Below are 25,870 nucleotides of genomic sequence, written 5' to 3' on the forward strand. Positions count from 1 at the left end.
CTTGATGTCATCCAGTGGGCCCTAGAATTCTTTTGTACTGGCTCATAAAATGATCCTGTCAAATCCCAGAAACGAGGAGCCTTCTCTTTCACTTGAGTTTCTCTGGCCCCTTTCTCTCTGAAGATGAGTAATCACAGAGGTCCCATTATTATTCTGAAAAAAAAATTCTGATCGTGAACTGGAAGCCATGCAAAGCACTGGGCTGAGTTGTACTTGTTGTTCTGTGTTGCTCAGAAGATGAACTGCCACATGGTGAACCATGGTGCTTTCTCATAGTGTTTTTTATCATCTCAAGGTAGAGAGCTGCAGTATCTGGACAGGATCAAGTTATTAATTGACAGGAAGAGGAGAGCAGTCTTTTGGCCACTGAAAAGGTTGTAGAATCCATATCTGTCTAATGAGTCCATTGGTGTATCCAGGAGGAGTAAGCATTCCAGAAGGACCCTTAAACTGAAAATGTTGGCCAGCTAGCTCAGCTGGTTAGAGTGTGGTGCTAAGAACACCAAGACCATGGGTTCAAGCCCTATGCTGGCCATTCTGTGTGCTGGGTGGAGAGGGTGGCTTCTGCTCTTTTGTGGCCAGTTTTGTTCAACATCTTTATTAATGATCTGGATGATGAGATTAATTGCACCCTCAGCAAGTTCGCAGATGACACTAAAATGAGGGGAGAGTTAGATACGATGGAGGGTAGGGATAGGGTCCAGAATGAGCTAGACAAATTGGAGGATTGGGCCAAAAGAAATCTGATGAGGTTCAACAAGGACAAGTGCAGAGTTCTGTACTTAGGAAAGAAGAATCCCATGCACCACTACCGGCTGGGGACCGACTGGCTACGCAGCAGTTCTGCAGAAAAGGACGTGGGGATTACAGTGGATGAGAAGCTGGTGTGCCCTTGTTGCCAAGAAGGCCAATGGCATATTGGGCTGTATTACTAGGAGCATTGCCAGCAGATCGAGGGAAGTGATTATTCCCCTCTATTCGGCACTGGTGAGGCCACACCTGGAGTATTGCATCCAGTTTTGTTCCCCCCACTACAGAAGGGATGTGGACAAATTGGAGAGAGTCCAGTGGAGGGAAATGAAAATGATTAGGGGGCTGGGGCACATGACTTACGAGGAGAGGCTGAGGGAACTGGGGTTATTTAGTCTGCAGAAAAGAAGCATGAGGGGGGATTTGATAGCAGCCTTCAGTTAACTGAAGGGAGGTTCCAAAGAGGATGGAGCTAGGCTGTTCTCAGTGGTGGCAGATGACAGAATGAGGTGCAATGGTCTCAAGTTGCAGTGTGGGAGGTCTAGGTTGGATATTAGGAAACACTATTTCACAAGATGGGTGTTGAAGCACTGGAATGGGTTATCTAGGGAGGTGGTGGAATCTCCATTCTTAGAGGTTTTTAAGGCCAGGCTTGACAAAGCCTTGGCTGGGAAGATTTAGTTAGTGTTGGTCCTGCTTTGAGTAGGGGATTGGACTGGATGACTTCCTGAGGTCTCTTCCAATCCTAATATTCTATGATTCTATGAAAACAACCTTATCATTTGGGGCCCCAAGTCCCTGGGATGAGATATATAGTTTCTCCAAAATTTTCCTCTTCTCTCTGTATTGTGAGGATTTAATTCCAGCCAGCTGCTTTTCATCTAGGGGATTGTTTATGTTAGGCACCAGGAGAGGTGGGAGATGATTTCAGCATGTGTTTAGCATGAAGGAGTTGGATGTTATCTGTGTTCTGCAAGCATTGAAAGTCATGCCATTTCCTACTGCTTTTACACATAAGTTGAATAAGGTGGACGAATACCATTGAACCCAGCTGTATCTGCAGATGGAGTCTCTGTGTTTCATTCCAGTCCTGAAAATGTTTGATTGGATTACGGCTACATTAATTGGGTGCTATTTTCAATAGATCCTTTTATACTTATATTATATAATAATACTGATACTTTTCACTTCTACAGCACCTTCCATCTCTTATGGACTTTCCTTCCTTTAAATTATTCTTCTTCAGTTATTTTTAATATATATTCTATTGCTTTTAATACATATTCTATTGCTTATTGTGTCTTTAGAAATGATCTAAGTCTATTTTCTTATACACAAGTTATAATTCATATCAGAACTATGTAACTTAAAGGGCAACTAGCAAATTAAATATTATTTATTGTGAAAGTATTTGTTACAAATAGCTTGTCTGATTGTTACAGATAAAAGAATTTTAATAGTGCAATGTTCTGGCCATTTTGTTTGTATTTTCATTTCTCTCATGTTGGACTCAGTTTCACTTTTAGATTTTCATAGGCAATTTTGGTTTTCAGACAATGCAGTGAAATATTTGTTTAAAACAATTTTTATTGGAATCTAAAGTGTGGAAATATGTTTCTGTTCTGTTTTATAAAAAAATATTTTTACAAAATGTTACATTTTGATCCAATTTTAAATTGATGATTTTTCTTTAGTCTTAAAAGGGATAGCATCAATTTGAGATCTAGTGAATTTAAAAATAAAATAGTTAAAAGCAGACTCAGGTATTACATCTGGACTCATTTCTGTGGTTTTACAATCACATTTTACTACTTTTAAAAACGTTCTCTTTCCCTTGGGTTGTGAAGGACCCATGTAAACACCAGGGGAAACTGACTATACAGTGAAACAGCTAGAAGAACTACACACAAAGAACTGTCAAAATCGCAAAGTAAACAAACGGAAATAGGGAAGCATAATTTTCCTTTAATCTTTCACTCATGGTAATCGTAAGTCTTAATTGTAAATACAGTAACACTTTTAATCAAAAGTGTGATTTCCTTTTTCAATTGATAGTGACCCCTTAAGGAGAAATGGGTGGTACAAAAAAAGAAAATATGTACTGTGTGAGAATCAGATTTTGAAATGAATTCTGTACCATGATAGATGAGGAGTCTGGATTAGTAATAAAATATTTTGTTTTATTTCCTGTGAGTTCAGTTTGACTACGTTTGTCAACTGGATGCAGATGTGTGAAGAACAGTGAAGCCCAAATTAAGTCTGTTGAAATGTGGGAATAAATTACTTTCCACAACGTGTATACATATGGTCCTTAGCTCAGTATGGGGCAGCACAATTACTAGCCAGAGAAAAAACCTGCTTACACCTCAGCAGCTTCAAGATCCATCAGCTGTGTATTAGGCAGAAATCAAGCATAAGGCCACATCTACCACTAAGAAACATTATAAACCAGTCAGTCATGTGTTAAGGGAAGAGAGTAAGCACATTACATATCATTTCACAGAATCAGGGAGATGAAATTGCTTCTGAGCAAGTGAATGACAAGCTGCTGAATAAAATACCTCCCTTTCCCCATAAGGTTTAACAGAGAATAGAGAAGGGCCCAAGACACAAACTCCCTTTATTCCTCCATTGGTACAAAAAGCCTCTGTTTCCAAGCCAAAATTTCTGTCTGGTCATGTATACTCTAGTCCAGGTGAAATGCAATGGGAAAAAAATACTGCCAAATTGAATTTGGCAAATAACATAGAGTCAGATTCTTCTTTAACTTGTACCAGGGTAAATGTGGTGAAACTCTCACTGAAGTCAAGGAAGTTACACAGATATAGAATAAAGATCACACTCAGACTCACAAATTGCTTGCTGTTAAACCATGCTATTTTCTTCATCAAACATTTTATTCTGGTTCTTATCCCTTGCCCATCACCATGGTATCTGAGTTTATCGGTTTAGCATCCTTGTTTTGAAATTAAGTAACAAAATGTTAAAACTAAACACTGAAATATTCCACAAAAGTGGATTTTCCTAGCAAATAATATCATGCAACGATGAAGTTTTGATGCATAGATGTATTTACCTGAAGCAACTAGAAAATCTTGTGTCTAATAAAACTGGATTGTGTGGTTTGACAGGTGTTCAGCAGTCCGTCTACCCTGCAATAAAAGACCCACAGCACCATCACAGCTAGTCCCAGTCAGTTGACCCAGGCTTGTGGGGCTCAGGCTGCGAGGTTATAAAACTGCAGCAGAGATATTCTAGCTCAGGCTGGAGTCTGGGCTCTGAGACCCCGTGTTGGGGGTGATTCTCAGAGTGTTGGCACCAGCCCCTAGCCAAATGTCTACACTGCTACTATTAGTCCCACAGCCTGAGCCCCCTGAACCTAAGTCAGGTGACCCAGACGCTGACATTTGGTGCTGTGGTTTTTTTTTTGTACTGCAGTGTAGATATATCCTTAAACTAGAAGAACCCACTTCACTATGGAAACCATTGACTTACTGTGCTCAGTAGAGCTCCTGTATTTTTTCTTAAAGCCACATTAGAGCCTTTAGACAATTTAGAGAGGCAAATTATCCAAAGCTTCTATTTAACTTGGATTCACTTTGTGAATTGTTTTTCATCATCACTTTTACAGCACTGAGCCTCTTAACAATAGCATTGGCTTTCCAACCCTAAGTCCCTTTATCAGTTAAGCAAAAGGTCCCACTGCTTTCAACTGTTTCCTACTTTGTGCCTCAAATAGGACAATTCTGCTGCCACATAAAGGGGCCATATCTTAAACAAAGACATGAGTTACTGTAGTTATGGATGCAAATTTACCTCTGTTTTTATATGTTGACATTTTGTGTTTCTCACTCTATCAATTTCTTTAATGTTATTACAAGAGTCTCCTCTACCCGCCCCCAAATCTACTGTAAAAGGAAATCTGTTTCCCACCAAAGGTTTTTCCAGCAGTAGCTGCTCTTACACTGTCCACTAGGTGGCAATGCTTAACTATTGCAGGAAGATGTAATAACCTCTCTCAATGGGAGAGAAGTTGGGTCAGTTTTATGTATCACTAATGGAACACTTGCAGACTTACGAGCCCATGTGAGGACTCTATCACTCTTGAATTTGTGTCCTTCTCACAGATTTTTGCTTGGCTCCTGCTGAATGTTTTAATGGATTAATTCCATCAGTTGATTTGCCATAACATTGATCAACCCTGTGGTTTCTGCATTGTGTAGTACAATGAGGCATTTCAAGTGAGTTTTGGTCTAAAGAGACTTCTTATATATTCATAGATTTTAAAGCCAGAAGGACCCTATGATTATCAGGTCTGACCTCCTACATAACACAGGCCACAAAATTTCACCAAGTGCTTCCTGCATTAACCCCATAACTTCTGGTTGAATTAGAGCATATGTTTTAGAAAGATATCCACTCTTGATTTAAAGATTTCAAGTTGCAGAGAATCCACCACATCCCTAGGTTATTCAAATGGTAAATTACACACACTGTTAAAAGTTGTGTCTTATTCAGGGATGATCTTTTTTTATATAGACATTTACACTTCAAGAATGATTTATGTGATTTGGAAAGTAGAATAAATCTATTTGTCTTAATGCACTGTGACATATTTACATTGCTCTTCTCACTTCCTACATAGAAGATTTTTCTTTTAGACCCACAAAAATATGACAGTTGCAAGACTCCCACTAGAAGATGCTGTCAATTTATATGATTTTTATTTTAATGGACCCATTAACAAAACTCAGTTAAATTGTAAGGTTCAATTTCAGTCACTACGGAAGTATTCGTGATGATGAGGTACACCAGGACTATAAACATTGTAATGGTGGAGTGAGATTTTCATTAGTTTCAGCTGATGTGGAACTGATACTGGCAGCATGAAGGATTCATTTTAAAACATACATCCAGGGGTGAAATAGTCTGTGCAGCCACAAAGTATGAACAAGCAAAATATCTGGGGCTACATCCTCAGTTGGTGTAAATCAGCATGGCTTGGATCTATTTGAGCCAATGGAGCTTTGCTAATTTACACCAGCTGAGGATCTGGCCCATTTTGTTTATTATCTATACTTTATATTAGGTATTTTTAGGAGCACCATAGTAGTTTGAAACAGGTTAATACATTTATTAATTTAAAGCAAGAAAACAGGATCAACTGTGTATTATAACCAGCCCTTTGCAATGACCAGGTTGTGGGTGGTCAGGCCTAGTGGTCAGAGTCGGAGGTAGTGGCGGGTGCCAAGCCAGAGGTCGGAGCCAGAGACAGCATCAGAGATAAGGCACAGGAACAGGAACTTGAAGTAGGGCAGGATAGTGGGAACTGGGAGCAGATGGGAATCTGAGATAGGAGAACAGGAACCAGGAGCAGACAAGGAAGCAGGGTTCAGGAGTCAGGTAAGCAGGAGGGAGTCTACAGTAGCAGCCAGCCAGATTCCTCCAGTTGCTCAGACAACTTCCTGTTCTTACTTCCTGGTTTATATACAGTCATTCAGCCAGCTCGGGGGCTGGATGTTCCCCCAGTCGGGAGCTTTGAGGGCAGGGCTTTCCACAAGCTAATCCTTCACTGGATCTTTTTCTGGTTATTCACGTGAGCTGCTGGGTGGCAGTTGTGGCCTGGGACCCAGGTTCGAGGTGCAGGATCCCTCTCACCCTTGAAATTACTCTTACATTTGCTCTTCTCGATGATGCCTCTTGAATGGACAATTTGATGCTTCAGTAGCTATGAACTTTCTAACAGCAGCCAGGAAAGGAATCCTCTCCAGCTTGGAAAGTCATGTCTCCAGAAAACAGACCCACCATGAAATGTCCTACTAGAGTCTGCCAATATGTGAAAAATAACATCCATTCTGATTATTTATTTATTTGGGTAAATATTATACCCATGCACTCAGGTGTAAACTTCATTGTGCTACGTGGTATCTTCACTGGATACTGCCTTGATGCATTGGGGATGATACATACTCAATAGTTACAGTGGCCAAAATGTACAGACTTAGAGGCCTAAACGAGGCACCTAAATACATAGGTAAGCCCCTAAATAAAAGTGGCTGATTTTTCAGAAATGCTAGCACCTGTAGCTCCCACTTGACCTTAGTGGAGTGCCACAGATGCTCCGCTCTTTTAACAATCAGTCTTCATTTGTTTAGGTAGGTAGATATGGATTTAGATCCCTAAGCTTGGGGAGCCAACTTCGAACGGTTTGTCCATTATTCCTAAAACCACTGGGCATGATAACAATTTCCCAGGGTATATTAGTACTATTCTTGTCAAGTGCAGGAGAGCAGTGACAACCTTTTAGTTGCTCCCAGATTCCTCTCTGACTAACTGAAAACAGATCAGAAGGGACCCATCTCCCTTATTGGAGGACATGGTGTAGATGAAACTCTAAGTCTTGTTTTCAGTTTCCCTTCTGTGCAAGAGAGACATGATTTAATCATTTGGTTCAAATCCTGGGTCATCTCTGTGTTCTTTAAAATGCATAATTAATCATTGACAGGGCAGACCTCTTTCTCCAAAGTCATCTTAACTGTAATGATGACTTCAAACAGTAGTTACATTACCTACAAATAGCTGATTCATTTTTTGACCTGGTAATAATTGTTTATTATGTTCCATTTTCCTAACCAGTCTTCCCTGTCAAGGGAGAAGACATGTCCTCCTCTGATAGCTAACAAGAGCTATTTTGGCCAAATGAGTCCCCCACCTCATTTCCTTGTGAGTTGGCATTTCAATGGGAATTATAAATCCCACTTTGATAACATTGCATTAAAAATATTGAAATCTTCAGTGAGGTTATGCTGGATTTATATTAATATAAATGAATTCAGAATGTGTCCCATTGATATCAATGGTGGATTTACACCAGTGGAATCTGAGATCAGAATGTGCCTCTCCACCACCAATGGAACTTACCATCACCATTTGCATCACAGCTAAACATGGCCCAGAAACTTATATGAATTCCATCCACTTACACCTATTCTGGATTTGGCCCTGCCGGGTCTCGCTGGTTGCACCATCCTGAAGGACAATGGTGCGTGCTTACCAACACACGTAAACCTTTGGGCAGTATGGCCTCTCCAAACACAGGGCTGTTCCTTAAAGGTGTGATTTAGGTCTTCTTTTATAGAATATCATGAAGGTGAATAAACAAAATGACGTCTCGGGGGAGCTCTAGGTGAGGAGTGCTGCCACTGGTTGATCCCCAAATACTATTTTATTTCAAATAATGTGATTTTATAGACTAGATAAAATAGATAAAATTAGATAGATAGACTGTCAATCTAATCGCCTTTTATGATGAGATTACTGGTTCTGTGGATGAAGGGAAAGCAGTGGATGTATTGTTTCTTGACTTTAGCAAAGCTTTTGACACGGTCTCCCACAGTATTCTTGTCAGCAAGTTAAGGAAGTATGGGCTAGATGAATGCACTATAAGGTGGGTAGAAAGCTGGCTAGATTGTCGGGCTCAACGGGTAGTGATCAATGGCTCCATGTCTAGTTGGCAGCCGGTGTCAAGTGGAGTGCCCCAGGGGTCGGTCCTGGGGCCGGTTTTGTTCAATATCTTCATAAATGATCTGGAGGATGGTGTGGATTGCACTCTCAGCAAATTTGCAGATGATACTAAACTGGGAGGAGTGGTAGATACGCTGGAGGGGAGGGATAGGATACAGAAGGACCTAGACAAATTGGAGGATTGGGCCAAAAGAAATCTGATGAGGTTCAATAAGGATAAGTGCAGGGTCCTGCACTTAGGATGGAAGAATCCAATGCACCGCTACAGACTAGGGACCGAATGGCTAGGCAGCAGTTCTGCGGAAAAGGACCTAGGGGTGACAGTGGACGAGAAGCTGGATATGAGTCAGCAGTGTGCCCTTGTTGCCAAGAAGGCCAATGGCATTTTGGGATGTATAAGTAGAGGCATAGCGAGCAGATCGAGGGATGTGATCGTTCCCCTCTATTCGACACTGGTGAGGCCTCATCTGGAGTACTGTGTCCAGTTTTGGGCCCCACACTACAAGAAGGATGTGGATAAATTGGAGAGAGTCCAGCGAAGGGCAACAAAAATGATTAGGGGTCTAGAGCACATGACTTATGAAGAGAGGCTGAGGGAGCTGGGATTGTTTAGTCTGCAGAAGAGAAGAATGAGGGGGGATTTGATAGCTGCTTTCAACTACCTGAAAGGGGGTTCCAAAGAGGATGGCTCTAGACTGTTCTCAATGGTAGCAGATGACAGAACGAGGAGTAATGGTCTCAAGTTGCAATGGGGGAGGTTTAGATTGGATATTAGGAAAAACTTTTTCACTAAGAGGGTGGTGAAACACTGGAATGCGTTACCTAGGGAGGTGGTAGAATCTCCTTCCTTAGAGGTTTTTAAGGTCAGGCTTGACAAAGCCCTGGCTGGGATGATTTAACTGGGAATTGGTCCTGCTTCGAGCAGGGGGTTGGACTAGATGACCTTCTGGGGTCCCTTCCAACCCTGATATTCTATGATTCTATGATTCTATGATTTTATGTGCATGATAAATGTATAAAAATGGTAATTTCCACTCACTTCAATAAGATATCAAATTACATAGTTGGCCTTATTTAATGTTGATTTATCTTTCTTCAGTGTCCATGTAAGGAAGAAAAATGACCATTCACACTATTTGTAATCAGTGGGATGTTTTCTCTCCCACCCTCAATGTTTCTTATTCACACCTAGTCTAAACCCCTTTTCTTTATTTTCTGGTATTCAGTCAAAAACTTTATTGCTGTAATTACAGCTCCTGTTTCTACTTGCCCTGGGTTGATATGGAAACATTCCCAGACAAGGCGACAGTGTAGAGGCTTGAGTGACTGTACACTAGTAGTTTGGCCTGCAGAAGGTTTGTTCACCATATATTAGCAGGAGTGTTGTAAGCAAGACACGAGAAGTAATTCTTCCACTCTACTCTGCACTGATTAGGCCTCAACTGGAGTACTGTGTCCAGATCTGGGCGCCACATTTCAGGAAAGATGTGGACAAATTGGAGAAAACATGACCTATGAGGGAAGCTTGAAAAAAATTGGTTTGTTTAGTCTGGAAAAGAGAAGACTAAGAGGGGACATGGTACAATTTTCAAGAAAAGAAAAGGAAGAGGGAGAAACATTGTTTTTCTTAACCTCTGAGGATAGGACAAGAAGCAATGGGCATCAAGGGAGGTTTAGGTTGGACATTAGGAAAAACTTCCTAACTGTCAGACTGGTTAAGCACTGGAATATATTGCCTAGAGAGGTTGTGGAATCCCCAGTATTGGAGATGTTAAGAGCAGGTTAGACAAACACCTGTCAGGAATGGTCTAGATAATATGTAGTCCTGCCATGAGTGCAGGGGACTGGACTAGATGACCTCTCAAGGTCCCTTCCAGTCCTATGATTCTGTGCTCAGTAGCTTCCCACATGTACACACTTTTATGCCCTTAGTTAAGAGCTGCAAGTGCCTGACCAATCAGTGTTGAGTTCTATCAGACTGGCAGCCATGTTGAGCACCAGTTAGATCCAGCCAGCCCTGCAGGGAGCAGATAGACCTGCCAGGGGTAATCCAGGCTGAAGCTGTAGGTTGGATCTCAATACAGTCATCTGAAATTTTACAGAAGTCAGTGGGATTGAGCCTTGGAAAACAGCATAAAGGAGAAATCATAGACTGGAGGCCAATTGTCTTTGTGAGTTGTATTACATTGTTGAACCAAAAAAACCAAAAAACACATGAGCTCAGCAGTACAGTGATTGTCAGTTTTACTTGTTTGAAGTTCTGTATGTGGTCAGTATTGTGGATGTTGAAACAATTGCTCATGTGGTACAAGTAAATGTTTTATCTGGTTATCAATATAACATTCAGGGTGACCCTGGGTGAAAGCAGAAGATCTCTGATTGTCAAAAGTCCCAATCCCTGTACTTATTTTGTGAGGTTTCAATATATATATTTTAGGGTTTAGGCCCTGTGTTATATTCTTCGTTTTCATCTTGAAACTTTGATCGATCGGTCCTTCAGCCCTCATATAGATTGCATTGATCACAACACGTCTTCCATTCTTCTCTTATCCTGGCCTTCCTTCTCCATGTGTGGCCATGTCTTTTCACAATAAAATCTTCCCATCTCTTTGGAGATGAGCCGAGTGGTCATTTCAGTTCCCATGGGTACCACTCGGCAACAGCTGCAGTCCATCGATTGTCAGTGAGCCTAACTATATGCCCAGCCCATCGCATTTTACTGTACTGATTTCAACAATGACGTCCTGCATTCCACTCTACTGTCTGATCACTTCATTGGGGACTCGGTCATGGATTGAAATCCCCCAAATTCTTCTTTCTATCTCTCTCTCCATGACAGACAGTTGTTGTTCTTCTATCTTTGTCAGCATTCATGTTTCGCTGCAGTACAATATTGCTGGAAGTACTGTTGAGTTGAAGAGGTTGGCAAGTGTTGCCTTGTCCATTTTTCCTTGGAGGACGTCCTTGATAGAACTGAATGTACGCCAACCAGCCTTCTTTCTTCACGAGAGTTTGCCTTCCTGATCATGGCACATGTTAATTTCTTGGTCCAAATAAACGTATTGCTCAACTTCTTCTATTTGTTCTCCCTTGACTATTATTTGGGCTTTTGGCAAGGCATCAGACTGCATAAGTTTCTTTTTAGAGCTGTTCATTTTAAGTCTGACTTGGCTGCTTTTTGTGTTGAGTTCTCGCAGTATTATTTGTAGTTTGGTAGTGTTTTTGGCAATCAACATGATATTGTCCGCGAATCTGAGGTGATTTAACTGCTCTCTGTTGATGCTAATTTCACCCTATCAGTTCATCCACCTCATTACCATTTTGAGGCAGGCTGTGAAGAGTTTCTGTGAAACTATGTCTCCTTGCTTCACACCTTTTTTGACTGGGATTTGAAGGGGAGTGTTGATCAGAGTTATATCTGGAGTGCAGTCAGAATTTGCTTCCTTTAGTAGTTTGATGTAGTTTTTGTTGATGCCCTGCTCTACAAGAGCTTTCAGCACTGCATTGATCTCTACGCTGTCAAAAGCTTTTTCATAGTCGACGAAGGAAATGCATAAAGGGAATTTGTACTCCCTTGAGCACTCCAGTAGCTGGTTTATAGTGAAGAGATGGTCGATTGTGTTGAAATTCCTTTGCAAACCTGCCTACTCTCTTGCCTGCTGCTTGTCCAGACTCTGTGAGAGTCAGTTTGTTATTATTTTGGTGAAAAGCTTGTAGACATGTGAGAGCAGGCATACTGGATCTTCACAATCGCCCTTCTTGTACAGCAAAATGGTGTTGGATTCCTTCCAGCTATATGGTATCTTCTGCATTTTCAAGTAATGGCTTAGCCTCTGAGCAAGAGTTTCCAAGAGGTCATGGCCTCCAGCTCTTATCATTTTGGTTGTGAGTCCGTCTTTTCCTGGAGCTTTTCATTCCTGCATTTGATAAACTGCATGTTGAACTTTGCTGATGAGGACTGGGAGTACGCGCTCATTGGTCTGTTGAAGTGTTGGTAGTGGGACATTTATTTGAGACGTGAACACTTCAGTGTAGAAATCTTTGCAGACTGCTTCCATCCCAGTTCTGTCAATTACTGTTTTTCTGTCCTTGTTCTTCAGCACCGTTACTGTTGACCTGTACAACATCAATTCTCATTTGCATTTTTTGAGGTTTCTGCGATCTTCAGTCATCTTTAAGAGCCTTTCATTTCGGTACTCCTCAAAAGTCCTCCTTTAGTCTTCTTCTTCATAGCTTGCAGAGGAGGGAGTACTCGAGTTTGTCACCATCATTTTGAATCTTCATTTTAAAGGAAAATAGCTACACTCTACTTTATTTGCGATATTGCGGAAATTGCAGATCCTGCAATATTAAGCTTCCAATGCAATTTTGATCTTAATTAGCTTACTTTGCACAGTCCACAACTTTGAATATATTTTGAGGTTTTCAAGACACACTTTTTTCGCCATTAGTACAGTAGAACCCCATTTCTGGGTTGGCTGGGTCGCCCACTGTCAGCCCCAGGCAGAGAGCTTTTCCAAATTACAGATATTGATATCGGTCTGTTATTACTTTTCCATGATTTTCCAACTCAGCCACAGATATTTGACAATCATCCCGTGATTCAAGTAGGGCCTTATAAATAACAGATCTCTAGTTAGTAATGTTTGTCTTGTAACTGGGGTGTATGTGTGTGTGTGTGTGTGTGTGTGTGTAAAACTGTCTTATGGTAAAGACTGGTACTGGATTCCTAAGAAGAAAAAGAAAGAATGATGAATTCTATTATAATTTCCACTTTTAGTATTTAAAGGAGTCCTATAGAAAATCCAGCTGTAGTCTGTCTCAAGAATATGAATCCATGGTCTGTGCAAAGTCCAATAGAGGTGTTCTGTAGCACAGAATTGGTAAGTAAATCGACTTACCTCTTCTCTATGTAGGTGACACTAGGAATTAATTACTGCCCCATGTTGCATAATCACAGGCACTGCCAGTGTAGGTTAACATAGTTACAAAGATAGATTAGTTTTCCTCTCTCGCCTGGTGAGTGTAGATATACAGTACTTTGTGGTAATTTTACACCCTTTGTGACAGAAAATTAGCAGATCAGTTTTTGGTACTTTTGCGTATAGGGGGTACAAGTGTTTGATGCACTTAGGAAGTTTTCTGATGGGCTTTCATTTATTTTTCCCCAGAATATGTTTGTGTTCTCTAAAATGAGTAGGAAAATCAGTAGTTAATATACATAAGACTGCGGTGATATATTAGGCCAAATTTTCATACAATGGAGTTATACCATGGATTAATTTGACCTGGCTAACTTCCAGTTTATGTCAGGATTACATGGAGGAATTATCACAAAGCTGCCAAAGTCACTGCTTTTGGAGACAATGGTGCTGATTTTACTCTGCCTTGCACTTTGTACGGTCACTTGCCTCTTTGCAAAGTGGGTTTTAAATACTAACAAAGAAGAAAACATTTGCTTTTCACAGAAGCAATTGATGGCATACACGGCCAGCCAGTGAAAAATCAAGCTCATTGCCTTCTAATTACCTCAAGCATGAATATTTAAAACCACATATTGCATAAATAACCAGCCAGCAGAGGCTTGTCTACATCATAGACTTTTACCACCTTTGAATATGGCCGTTAAGAATCAAGTTGTCAGATTTGTTACAGGGCACACCTTTGTTGTCTGTGGAGAACACCACAGATGACCACGTCAGGTTCAAGTCTCTGTTCTGAATCAGGTAGAGCAGGAATTTGAACTTGACATGATGTGTGACATCACTTGTGGTGTTCTACATCAGGTTCAAACCCCTGCTTTGCCTGATTCAGAGAAGAGACTTGAACCTGGGTATCCCACATCCCACCTGGGTTTCCCAACCATCACCAGGCTATCGAATATTCTGGGGCAGGCCTCTCGCTCTCATGGGTTTTGTTGTTTATTTTTGTTTTGTTTTTTAAATAATTTCATAAGATTCTGCTTGAACAGAAATAAATGTCAAAACCTCAGGTCTCATTTTCCAGCCAGCCCTACTAGTTACGTGTTTTTAAAGGTGTAGCTAATTCCGCTATACATCACGCTTCCACCTTAATGCCTCTGGAAGTATTATGTCTCAAATAGGCGCAATACATCTAGGCAGAATCACTCCTTTCCCTTAGTCTTCAGCTAAACTCTTTGTATGTGGCACAATTTAGCCTTTATTCTTTCACCCTCACTTCTCCCAGTTCATGTTCCCTTATCTTTTCCTTCTCAGAGACCCACAGAGCCTGATCCTGAATTGGAAAGGAAATGTTGCCTGAGTGATGTCTTCAGCAACTTTAGAAAGAAGATTTATAAGGCTAGTCTCCACTACATAGTTAGGTTGACATAAATAGCTTTGTGTCGACCTAGTTCTGCATGTGTCTACACTCATATTTGTTTCCCACCAATGTAAGCTCCTCATTACGGTGATTCAGTAACACCACCTCCCTGAATGGTTGACCTACTATGGTTGACGCAGTGTAGACACCTCCTGACCTATGTTGACCCCAACAGTCCTCCAGCAGCTATCCCACAATGCTTGACACTGACCAGTCTGGTCACAATTTGTGAACCCCCATTGCCCAGGGGTCACAGTGACCAAAAGCCACCAACCCCTGCTTTACAAACACAGCATATCTTTGAAATGTCTTTTCCTGATTGTCCAGCTTGGTGAGCACACCTAGCAGCTCTCCCTTGTTCATCTTGTTCATCTTTCTATGAGAGCAATAATGTAGCATTTTATTCCACCGGATACATTCCTCTCCACCTTCTCCATTACCATCCAGTGAGAAGGAATCAAAGTTTTCACTGACTCGGATGACCGTAAAAATGCAAGTAGTCAGTATTTTTCAAGCAGGAGAAGTTTGTGATCTTTCTTTCTTTCTTTCTTTCTTTCTTTCTTTCTTTCTTTCTTTCTTTCTTTCTTTCTTTCTTTCTTTCTTTCTTCAGTATTCAGTAATCTTCAGTATTCCATAAAGATCTCCAAGTGGATGCAGAGAACACCAGCTTAGTGAGAAAATAATAAAGTTTTTTCTAGGCCTCGGGGCAAACCCAAAGCATTCAGCTTGGATTTGGCTTTACATTCATCCTTTAAAGCGTGGCACATACTAAAATTTCCCAAAGACACCAAGCTATTTTTTTTTCTATTTTTCTTGGCAACCGAAAAACATTTTGCATAATGTGCTTCATAGCAATATAAGATTTCATAAATGATATGCATAGCCTCATACAAATTCAAACCAGCACAGGAGTTAATAAACTGATATTGCCAGAACTGCAGACCACAGCAGGGAAATGTCAGTCCTGTTTAAAGCTGGTTCATTTTTTTTCTTTAAAAAGACCTCCTCTTTCCTTCCCCCTCCCACAAAATACTCCCCTAAAACCCTAAAATTTGGGCATGTTCAATTTCTACACTAAATAATTTTGGTCTGATCACTTGGCTCTATGATTTTCCCCTTTGTTTAATATTATTACTTTATACATATAAATGTCTAAATAAATATGAGTTTGGTTTTATAGGAGAATGGATATGTTATTAAATGTATTCCTTAGGGGTGTGTAACCTTTGGTTCCTCTTTTCTGAAACTTATTTACAGGGATATGTTCAAAGTTGATCTAATTAATATAATTCAATTGGCACTTAAAGCGTCTATGCCCTACAACCATTTCCATTCTAGGTATCCATTACAGAGTTTTTTTTATCAATCATGGCTCTACTGCCAATTAGCTGTTGGATGATCTTATGTAACTGTTTCGGTTTAAAAATACAAATTTCATTATCATTTTTCTTATATTGCCAAGTATGGTTGGAGAATTTTTATTGCTTTGTTTTTCTGAATCTTTTTGCATAATTCTCATCCCAAATGGAAAATGCCGTGTTATTATTTCATGTTTCTTCTCTTTTCTGTTAATCTTGGCCTTATGGCTTTTCTCTGGGTAGCAGGACATTGTGTAATTGGTCTCTGAAATGTTGGAAGTTTCTTTTGTTGCCTATTTTAGCTCTGTGAATGAAAAACACAAGGCATTATGGGGCCTGATTCAATGTCCAGTGAAATCAATAGATCCCCAGGGACTTCAGTGGTCATTAGATCATGCCCTTCAACTGCTGTGTTTTAGATTTTATGAAAAAGCAACATATTTATATGCATGCATCCGATGAAGTGAGCTGTAGCTCACGAAAGCTTATGCGCAAATAAATGTGTTAGTCTCTAAGGTGCCACAAGTACTCCTTTTCTTTTTGCAGATACAGATTAACATGGCTGCTACTCTGAAACCAACATATTTATGAATCAGAATTAAGCCACCAACATTTGGTTTGGTTCTGCTTAATGGATCTGTCTTGAAGCAAATAGGCCTCTTTTTTCCTCATATGCTGTGGCTGTGTGATATAGTCATTTATTTTTATTTCATTGAGCAAATGATTCACTGTCTTTCTTTCTTTCTTTAAAAGGAAATCAACATGTGCATCCGTGAACAACTCTCCAACAGTGAATCAGTGTGTCTATTATATATAAAATAATGGAAATACATATATTAGCTTGAGGCTTCCAATGAAACTAATATGAAAAAATGCTTTGACAAATGTCCTTTATATATGGATCCCCAAGACTTGGAAAAGGAGGAATCAAATTAACAGAACCAGTTTGTCTAAACCATCCAAGTGGTATTTAATTTCTTTATTAATTTGCTGTTCTGAGACAGACAGTCTGTAGGGTAAGTCCCAAATCTTTCTATAACTTCCTTACAGTTTCTGAATGAGGGGCAAAACAGACACATCTGTCCAGAAGCAACAAATGGGTCATATGCCATGGCATATCTCTTTCTTATTTTATTCACATTTCCTAAAATCCCCATAACTTCAACAGCACTTAGTGCAGTCTACATTCGATTCTAGACTTCATTATTTTAGCATTAAATTTCTAGTTCACTATCTTCTTCTGGCTACACTTTCTAAAGCATCTGGGAAATGAAGATTGCCTATGAGCTTGTCGAAGAGAACATGCAAATGTGCATGCACAACAACTAAAATGTTTAAAGGGGAGTACGTAGATGAAGAAACTGATAGAAAATAGAATTTCATACATATATATTTTGTCTAAACCCTTGTTTATAATTTTTGCACTCTTCCTCTAAAGAAATATTATTTATTATTTGTATTGTAGTAACACATAGGGGCCCCAAACAGGGTCAGAATTCCATTGTGTTGAGCACAGTACAAACACCACAAGAGATATGTTTACAATCTAATTTGAGACAAGATGCAAAAAATGAGCATACCAAACATTAAGAGAGAAAGGCCGGGAGAGGATAACGAGTAATAAAAACAATCACATAGGTATATAAGTAGCAATTGCATAACCAGACACTTCCTGAATGTAACAATTTTTTATTACATAGATAAACAAGGTCAGCTTTCCCTGATTTATGTACAACCAAACCATCAGTGGTTGGCTGATATCTTGTAGGCCAGCATTTCTCAAAGTGGGGGTTCTCAGACAACTGTAAGGGGATCAGGAGATTGGCAGAGGCTGGCAGGGTACCCAACTGTGAAGGCTTTGTCTACACTGGCACTTCATTGGCAAAACTTTTGTCGTTCGGGGTGTTAAAAAAACACACACACGAACAACAAAAGTTTTACAGATGAAAAGCGCCGGTGTGAACAGAACTTTGTCGGCAGGAGCGCTCTCCTGCCAACAAACAACAGTGACACTGCTTGGCTTTTAGCGACACAGCCGTTGCGGCACAGCCGTGTCACTAAAAGCTGCGTAGTGTAGCCATACCTGAAGGCAGCGCTGCCAGGCATCAGCATCGAAGTAAAGCCCTTCTTGTCATGGAACGTGGCCTACCACCTCTGTAGTGTATGAAGACTGCCGGCCCCCGGTCTAACAGCAGGAAAAAATAGGTAATGAAAATAAAAAATATACAATGCTGTAACTTCTGAAAATAATTTTGTTAAAACAATGGATAATTTTATTGTATGTGGCGTGAAAAGGGGAGTGGAAGCTGACATAGATGGTGGAGAACAGGAGTTGTAAATGCAGTTAAATCCCCCCCCCCCCCCCAATAGTGCAGTTCTTATTAGGCATTTGGATTTACTTACGCTGGCTCAGAAGACTTATTTACAGGGATATGTTCAAAGTTGATCTAATTAATATAATTCAATTGGCACTTAAAGAGTCTATACCCCACAACCATTTCCATTCTAGGTATCCATTACAGAGTTTTGGCTCAGAAGACAATCCAAGTCCCCAGAGTGTTTTGTGCAGTGAAGTTTTCGCCAATAACTATCTAAAACCAAATAAACTCCAGTGACATTTACAAACAAAACACAATACATACACGGTGAAGTCTGTGGAATTTTTTGAAAGAGAACTTCATGAACTTGAGCAATAAAAACCTGTTATACATAAATCAGCCAAAACTCTGGAGGCATATTCGACTTTTAATCGCCAGGGCAAAGAAACATCATGCCATCGCTGAATCTCGTATTCCTCTTGCAACTAAAAATGTATGTGAGATTATGATTGGCAAAGATGCTGCCACTCAGCTGAGTTCTGTTGCACTATCAAATGATACAATCAATCATCGTATTGAAGATATGTCCAATGACATGTGAGAGCAAGTGGTTAAAAGGGAAGGATTAAAAAGAGCAGGTGTTTTGCCTTACAGCTTGATGAATCCACCTACGTGTCAGGGGCAGCACAGTTACTGGTCTACATTCGGTACATCTGGGGAAAACACAGTAAAAGACGACTTTCTCTTCTGCAAGGCATTGCCAACATATACTAAGGGAGAGGAAATATTTAAGCTCCTTGATGCCTCTATAATGGGGGAACACATTAACTAGAACAGCTGTGTAGTGATCTGCACTGATGCCGTGAAAGCTATGTCTGGTACCAAGAGTGGGCTTGTCAGCGGACTTAAAGAAGTGGCCCCAGAAGCCCAGTGGACATACAACATGATTCACTGTGTGAACCATGGGCATGGGGAGGCTAGCCCCGGCCCAGCTTGGCCCACTTCTTCTGCCTGAGGCCCCACCCCTCCCATCCCCCTTCCCTTGCTGAAGCCCAGAGGCCCCCCCACAGCTGCCAGACCCTCTCCCCCAGCCCTGGGCCGCCTGAGCGCCTCCAGTCGTGGCGTGCCTCCAGTCCCAGAGCACCAGGCAGGCAGTGCATGCCCCACCAACCCCGGAGCACAGGGTGGATGGGCAGCTCGTGCCTCCCCCAACCCTAGAGTGCTGGGTGGTGGTGCACGGCCCCACCCCAGAACATTGGGCTTATGCCCCCCCCGAAAACCCAAGTCCCGGCCACAGGCTGGCCTCCCTAGTCCCAGCCCCACCCAGCAGACTTCCCGGAAGAGGAGGCAGCCTGCCTGGGTGGGGCAACTAGTGGCAAACAGGAGGGGGCCTTGGGGTGGAACATGGGCAGAGCCATGTGGGGCTATTTGGGGAGGCACAGCCTTCCCCAGCCTATGCTACGTGCCACCCATGATTCACAGGGAGGCTCTTCCTGGCAGGAACCTGGATCCCTGTCTTAAAGCAATTTTGAGTCAAGCTGTAGCAACTGTTAATTTTATTAAAGCAAAGCTGCTGACTTCCCGACTTTTTAAAAGTCTGTAGAAAAATGGGATCGGAGCATCAGCACTTATTACTGCACCCACAGGTTCATTGGCTGTCACAGGGAAGAGTTCTAATCCTCCTGTTTGAATTGAGAGATGCGGTACGTTCATTTATGATTGAAGTGGATTCTACCCTGAAGAAGCATTTAAGTGACATAAAATGGTTCGCAGTACTCACATATCTAGCAGATATTTTTGATTATTTAGATGAATTTAATGGGTCACTAAAAGGAAAAGAAACAAACATTCTCAAACTCAATGACAAAATTAATGCCTTTAAACAAAAACTCTTTAAACTCTTTGGAAGTCGACAACAAAAATTTTCAAATGTTTTCAATGCTGAACGATCTCCTGGAAAACTCTTCCAATGATAGGTTTCAGAGTAGCAGCCGTGTTAGTCTGTATCCACAAAAAGAACAGGCGTACTTGTCACACCTTAGAGACTAACGAATTTATTTGAGCATAAGCTTTCATGGGCTACAGCTTACTTCATCGGATGCATAGAATGGAACATATAGTAAGAAAATTATATATATATACATACAGAGAACATGAAAAGGTGGAAGTAGCCATACCAACTGTAAAATGCTAATTAATTAAGATGAGCTATTATCAGCAGGAGAAAAAAACTTTCATAGTGATAATCAAGATGGCCCATTTAGACAGTTGACAAGAAGGTGTGAGGATACTTAACATGGGAAAATAGATTCAATATGTGTAATGACCCAGCCACTCCCAGTCTCTATTCAAACCCAAGTTAATGGTATCTAGTTTGCATATTAATTCAAGCTCAGCAGTTTCTCATTGGAGTCTGTTTTTGAAGCTTTTCTGTTGCAAAATTGCCACCTTTAAGTCTGTTACTGAGTGGCCAGAGAGGTTGAAGTGTTCTCCTACCAGTTTTTGAATGTTATGATTCCTGATGTCAGATTTGTGTCCATTTATTCTTTTGCATAGAGACTGTCTGATTTGGCCAATGTACATGGCAGAGGGGCACTGCTGGAACATGATGGCATATATCACACTGGTTCTATCTATCTATCTATCTGTCTTCTTACTATATGTTCCATTCTATGCATCCGATGAAGTGAGCTGTAGCCCACGAAAGCTTATGCTCAAATAAATTTGTTGGTCTCTAAGGTGCCACAAGTACTCCTGTTCTTCTTCCAATGATGTCACCATTGGGGATATAAAAGAACATGTAGGTGAACACCCCTCTACATGCTGAGCCCAGTTTTTGAAATATTTTGCTGATTGTGACCTAACTACATTTAACTGGATAAGAAACCCATTCGACTACCAGTTATCTCCGAATTCAAATCTCACGTTGAAAGCTCCAGAGAAATAGATTGACAACTCGTGTGATTCCATTCACAATTTACAATTCCAGCCTCTGGCTGACTTCTGGGTTTCCCTGGAAGCAGACTATCTCCCATTTGCAGTCACTTACTTATGGAAACCTGGTTTCTCCCCTTTGACTACTTGAAGAATAAATACCAGGCAAAACTGAATGTGGAGGATGATTTAAGAGTCTGCCTCAGGCCCTGGAGCCACAGCATCAGCCCTATCATTAAATATCCAAATACTTGTTCATATATAGTTGTATATAAAGCCACAATCCTTGGTCAATGTTATGATTATTGCCACAATCAGTGGAAAAGGCTTCCAGCTCCCCAAACTATCCTGTTGTCTATTTTTTCTTTTCAGAAAATGTGTTTCTTAATAGTCCACACATTTGTTCCACAGTTTTTGAAAGGCTTCAGGACCTTTGATGCAGAGATAATGATTACATGCTTCATTTAGTGCTCTTATGAGTATGTACAGTCTTTTGTTGTCACTTTAGGGGTGGAGGGGGGTCATCACAGCGTGAAATGTTTTCAAAGGTGATCTCAGCAAAAACAGTTTGAGAACCCCTGTTCTAAGCATTCAAGCAGAGGTGGAGGAGTATAAAGAAGAAAAGGGTGGGCTCAAGTTCTTATGTTTGATATAGTCCTATAATCCTGATATAAACACTCCCAAACTTTGGCAATCTTCTGACTTGGGGCCCTCATGCTGAAAACAGTTACATAAATGCTTAACTTTACATATGTGAGTCATCCTATCGAGTTGCATAAGATTGCACATGTGCCTAAAGATTAGCTGGAAAGATTAGTAACTCTTTCCAGCACTGGGGCTTATATTTGGATCTCAGCTTTGTAGCTTATGCCCATCCATAATTTTAGGTTCAAAGAAGTTAGGAGTTTGAAATACTTTTTATTGTATTTATTCATTCTGAACAATTAAAATAGTGTGGTGGGTCAGAAGCATAAACAGCTCATGTTAACACACAACATTCCGTCATAAATAAAACACAGTAAGAGTTCTTGCACAAAAGGATAGACTAGGGCCATAATCAATGGTGTACCTCCAAAATTTGAACAAGGGTTTCCTCAACATTTTTCTGCCTTATCTCAGTTGGCAATATGTGTGACATTGTGAGGATAAACTACCCCACCCATCCAATAACAATAATCCCATCAATTCCATACTATGAGCCTCCCAATCCATCAGTCCTTCCAGCCCTAGTGTTGGTGAGTACACCTTCACATGCCATGGCTTCCTTTCTCCAGCTCATCATTAAAAGTCTTCTAAGGTGACTCCCCTACCTGCCATCTGTTCCTCACAGAGGCAGCAGTGGTGGCAAATGGATTGTCCTGTGGTCCCTGATTGTAGGATAATTGATTGGATGGAAAGCAAGTCACCACAGGTGTTGGCATGGGTAGTTGCTATAACAGTGAAGTATGGGTCTTGAAAAGGAAAAGAAAGTCCCTTCCATAAATAATTTTGCCATCTAAGGGCTTGGTCCTGGAAGAATAAGCATGTAAGTAACTTTAGTCATATGAGTGGTACTATTGACGTTAATGAAACAACTCGTGACTAAAGTTACTTGTGCTTAATCTCTGCAAGATCAGGTCACTGGTAGACAATTTAGGTGAGAGACTGAAAACAACAAAAAGCACAGTGATTGAGTGGTGAAGTTTGTCATGCAGTTTGATAGCCCCATGATTACTCTTGGATTTTTATACATATAAATATAAACCAGACTTCAAGAGGCTTCCTGAAAGCAGTGAATGTTTCATATTTTAAACTTTTTGATTCTCCTCAAATTTCTCCAGCTCCTAAATCCATCTCTGTATTAACGCCTTACCTGACGGGGATTGGGGGCACTTCACACCATACTAGGTAAGTATTCTTTTTTTTCCCCATTCATTTATATATTATAAAAATGCTTTGTTTCATTGAATTCAACAGTTTATTTGTGGACCATGTTGCCAAACCTCTTCAGATGTATTGGGTCTCCTTCCCCACTACTTGTGGTCTCCCAGAATTTGTCTGTATGGCCAGATGTGGGAGCAGAGTCCACTGGTTGGTGGCATAGGGCTTGAGGGGCAGTATGGCTCCAGGTTCCCTCCCAGTACTAGAAGCCAATTCTGGGGAGTGACTTGCTGTAGCACCTGTAGGGACCTTCAGCAGCAATTTAGCCCCACCTCTTTCTCCTTCTCCTCATGCACTGCTGGAGCAACAAGCAGGGGAGGGGAGGCCGATTAAATGGTGCATTCTCTGTGCACTCATAGGAGAAATAGAAGGAACGTTTCTCTTAAAGCAGTTTCCATAGCTGCAGAAATAGAAGCAGCACCTGTAATATGGCAGCTGCCTGAGTGAGCAGCAGCTGGCTAATTCTCCGCTGAAGGCTGAACATTTGAACAAACAAAGCCAGTCTTTGCATTTTAGAGCTGTTCTGCAAAACAACTGTTGCCCTACCCCACCAAAAACATAGCAATGCCCATCTTCTGTGATCACAACACCTGCTTCCCATCTTCTGTGATCACAACACCTGCTTCCCATCTTCTCTGATCTCAGGTCTGTTTAAAAGATTTGGAGGAAGAGTTAGTGAGATTATTTCTTTCAGAAACACTGAAAATTTGACTGACTAATTTTACACAGGAAGCGTGTGTTGAGGGATCAGCAGGTCCCTTCGGCCTCTCACTGCCGAAATGGAACCCAATTGTTTGTTCCTTTAAACCTAGGCTGGTTTATATTAATTTATAGTATCAGAGCTTTCTATGCACAGAGAACTGCTGGAAACATAGTCTGTTATCTAACGTTATCTTTGTTATCTGATGGCTCACATGAGGCACCTCCACCATATCAGCAGGTGTAACTAAAATCAGATACATGCAGCTGGAGATCAGATGCTGTGTGCTATTTATTACAGCACACATATTCTGTTGGAGGCCACTTTTCCTTTGGGTGAAGCATGCATCAATTACTAGGTTATGTTTAATAAGATTAATAACCTGCTTCTTTCATAGATTTAGCTATCTACTTTTTGCAAATTCAGTTCATAATTAAATCTATCCAGAGGACAGGGGAAACTGCTGAGGGATGGCACATAAACTTAATATTTAAGCAACGTAAATCGACTTATTTCCATTTAGAATTCCTTTACTACAATTTCTGATGCTGCTGAACTAGACCAAAAGACAACTATTTGTAAAAGCATGCTGCATCCATTGAAGAATCCAAATGAGTATTGTTATAGCTCACATTATTCCAGCATGCCCAGTGCTCTAAGTTGTAGCAGCAAAATTACAAACACATTTCAAAGCAATTTTACTCTTGACATTTTTTATACAAACGCAGTATTTGAAGTGCTGCTATGAGACCAACTATGCTAAACTAAATATGCATACACAATTGATTGAACTACTGCACAGGAATGGGTCTGAAATGTGCCAGAAAATCACTTCAGTATGATCATAGCTACTACTGTATAGTTATGTCAATTGTGTTAGGGGTTTTTTTCATTAAGAATTTAAATACAAATTATATTATTTTGGAGGGGGTATTTTTATCACATCAAATTTTGGATATGCAATTTTTTTCTGATTGATTTTGGTAGTCTTTCAACACTACGAAAACAGTGAAATATTTAATCAAATGTGATACTTTATATCATCAGAGAGCTTTTCCTTGTTGATTTCCAGGTAGCAGTGCAGCCTCTAGTATGTTCTAATATGTACTGCTTGTTCACTAATGCTTACAATTGTTGCTCTCTGTGCAAGACAACATTTTTATATGGGCTTTTATGATCCTATTCTCCCCTACACTGAGGCTTGCAACAGAGCAAATCTGAGTGCAATGGGATAGATACACTAGGGAAGGAAGGAAGGAAGGTGCCTGAGAGTAGCTTGAAGAGATTCCAGGATCAATGGCAATCCAACTTTTTCTCCTCACATGTGGTTAAGATTGCAAGAAAGTTTTATTCCGATAAATGTTATTAATGGCATTGATAGAGCCTGACACTGCTCTCTTGGAGCCTGACCCCCACACCACTGACATTGGTGGGTGTCTCTTAGAGAGTTAGATAGGGGCCTTGATGTACAACCCTCTTTTATTGTGCAGAGGGCCAGATTTACAAGGTATTTAGGTGCCTAAAATGCAGATGAGTGCCTTGTAAATTCCACTAGGTGCCTGTTTTCACCTTTAGGTGCCTAAATACCTTTGTAAATCTGGTTCTGGGTGCTCTATGGACTAAAAGGAAAAGAAGGTCCCTTCCATAAAGAATTTTGTCATCTAAGGGCTTGGTCCTGGAAGAATAAGCATATGAGTAACTTTAGTCATATGAGTGGTACTATTGACGTTAATGAAACAACTCGTGACTAAAGTTACTTGTGCTTAATCTCTGCAAGATCAGGTCACTGGTAGACAATTTAGGTGAGAGACTGAAAACAACAAAAAGCACAGTGATTGAGTGGTGAAGTTTGTCATGCAGTTTGATAGCCCCATGATTACTCTTGGATTTTTATACAGCGATTTAATATAAACCAGACTTCAAGAGGCTTCCTGAAAGCAGTGAATGTTTCATATTTTAAACTTTTTGATTCTCCTCAAATTTCTCCAGCTCCTAAATCCATCTCTGTATTAACGCCTTTCCTG

The 25,870-nt window shown here is 40.6% G+C and overlaps 1 long non-coding RNA gene and 1 other non-coding gene across 2 annotated transcripts in view; one reads left to right on the top strand and one right to left on the bottom strand.

Moving 5' to 3' along the window:
• Positions 1-461: 461 nt before the first annotated feature.
• Positions 462-535, top strand: TRNAL-AAG (transfer RNA leucine (anticodon AAG)). The gene has a single exon. It is a non-coding gene; the product is annotated as a tRNA-Leu (tRNA).
• Positions 536-23,739: 23,204 nt separating this feature from the next.
• LOC141985970 (uncharacterized) overlaps positions 23,740-25,870 on the bottom strand; it is a 113,653-nt gene continuing 111,522 nt past the window's right edge. The window contains exon 3 of the long non-coding RNA XR_012639081.1: positions 23,740-23,793. This is a non-coding gene — a long non-coding RNA (uncharacterized LOC141985970). The remainder of the gene's footprint in view (positions 23,794-25,870) is intronic.

The sequence above is a fragment of the Natator depressus genome, chromosome 4 (genome assembly GCF_965152275.1).
Source record: "Natator depressus isolate rNatDep1 chromosome 4, rNatDep2.hap1, whole genome shotgun sequence".
In the NCBI taxonomy this organism is placed as follows: domain Eukaryota; kingdom Metazoa; phylum Chordata; order Testudines; family Cheloniidae; genus Natator; species Natator depressus.